Genomic DNA, 2,005 nt, shown 5'->3' on the forward strand with positions numbered 1-2,005 from the left:
GAACACCTCTGAGTTCTAGTTATATTTTTCTTTGCTCAGATTGTGAACAGTAGCCCTGTGTCCTCATGGTGATGAGCACAGTACCTTTTACGATCTCTCCTGGTCCATTTAGTTAGAAATGTATGGTAGTCACATCACATGTAAAATCAATCACAACTCCCAGTTACCTGGGACTCTTACTGGGTCCTCTGACAGAACTGCCTCTGCCCCTACTCTAAGAATCAGTATTCTAACTGGCAAAGTCTAAGGTTATAGGGAAAGGAAGCACAGAGCTCCAAGTAGGACACTGTGATTGGATATAAGGGCCCACCCTTTCTTCTAAGGGTGGTTATTCTGGCTATGACAGGCCCGACATCTGATATGAGCTGTTGATTTAGTATATAAACTTCATCCTGGAGGTTTTTTGCCCAAGCTGGTACCTTAGCTGAGTCTTTCAAGGTGAATATTATTCCACTGTTCTATCAGGTCAATGGCTTTTGGTTAGGGGTTGGGGGTGGTAGCGGAATGGAGTGCAGTGATTACAAACTCGTTTGCAGCTCATTTGATGTAACAAGTATCCTTTGGTTGGAGCAATGTCATGTGGGACAGCATATCATTGGATCAGGCATTCTGTGAGCCATTAGATGTGGGAGCTAGCAGTGGCATTGTGAGTAGAAAAAGCAAACATAAATTCAAACTCCGTTTCATATCCCAGTATTAACTGATGTCTTCTCCAAGGTCAGAGGGATCCAACTTAATTGACCTGCCACCAAATAGTTGCTCAGTCTCCCCAACAGAATGATATAATATTTGAGTCCATTGCCAATGTTAATGCAATGTCAATTTAGCAGTAACAGTAGCTACATCAGTCTTGGAGAGGGAGGCCATGCCTTTAGGTTCAAGTATAACCCCTGTGTCTATCACCAAGGCCATTCTATTCATGAGTCTATTTCACAAACTCTGTGGTGTCTGAGAGTCTGGCCAATATCCATGGGCAGGTGATAATGTCCATCTGGTTGTAAAGGGCCTTCTATGAAGTATTTGTTTTCTGATAAGCATGGCTCTCAGACATAAAGGTATTTGTGCTAACTCCTATAAGCCCAATCCACATACCCGTGTCCAGACTCCTTGAATCCAATCTTCTAGTCTGATTTCTTCCAGATCATTCACTTTGCTAATACTCAATATATATCCATGCCTGAAGCCATCTCTCTCTCTAAATGAATAACAATTACACTGTTCTTCAGATCTACCCACAGGATGGATTTTGTCATTACTAACCTTCATTATCTACCTAAAATATCAGGCTGACCCATCTTTAAGAGTCTGAATTCTTTCCTCCTCCATGAGTCAATCATATGAGATCTCCAGGGGGCTATAAGTATGAAGGGGAGAGAGGCATCATGAAATAGAGGTATTGACATGAGGTCAGTGACATGAGACTCTGGGACAGCTCTTTATGAAGTATGTTCATACCTACCAGATCTGCTTAAGCTAAATTCCAAACGTATCACTCCCATCTCACAATACCTTACTCCTGTATCATACAGTGGGATCACATCAGTACCTACTGCATAATGGGCAGCTCCAGGCCAGAGCTGTGTCCCATCATCAGAAGTTGTGTCTCTTAACTAGGGTCTAGTATTAGATTGGGACGATGCAGGAGGCACCAGCACATTTCAAACCCTAAAGGTCTGCGCTGAAACAGGCTTATCCGGATTCACTGAAGCTTCCACAGGCTGAAACTATTTCTCACCACAGATACTTTCAGGCCCAAGGCTGAACCTCCGTGGTCATGCACCCAAGGGCTTGCAACACAGGATCTTTTCAAATGTTCTTGTTACTTGGGCTCTATTCAGCACATTCTGCTTCTCCATTAATGATTTATTTATATCTATATATATATATGTATGTATGTATGTATGTAATACTTCATGGGAAATAGATGGGGAAACAGTGGAAACAGTGTCAGACTTTATTTTTCTGGGCTCCAAAATCACTGCAGATGGTGACTGCAGCCATGAAA

General features: G+C 42.4%; 1 protein-coding gene across 2 annotated transcripts in view; it reads right to left on the reverse strand.

Annotated features, from left to right (window-relative positions):
* The window catches only part of INPP4B (inositol polyphosphate-4-phosphatase, type II, 105kDa), a 717,001-nt gene that overhangs the window by 195,759 nt on the left and 519,237 nt on the right, over window positions 1-2,005 (reverse strand). The gene's annotated exons all lie outside the window — the stretch shown is intronic.

The sequence above is a fragment of the Bison bison genome, unplaced genomic scaffold (genome assembly GCF_000754665.1).
Source record: "Bison bison bison isolate TAMUID 2011002044 unplaced genomic scaffold, Bison_UMD1.0 scf7180017864348, whole genome shotgun sequence".
In the NCBI taxonomy this organism is placed as follows: domain Eukaryota; kingdom Metazoa; phylum Chordata; class Mammalia; order Artiodactyla; family Bovidae; genus Bison; species Bison bison.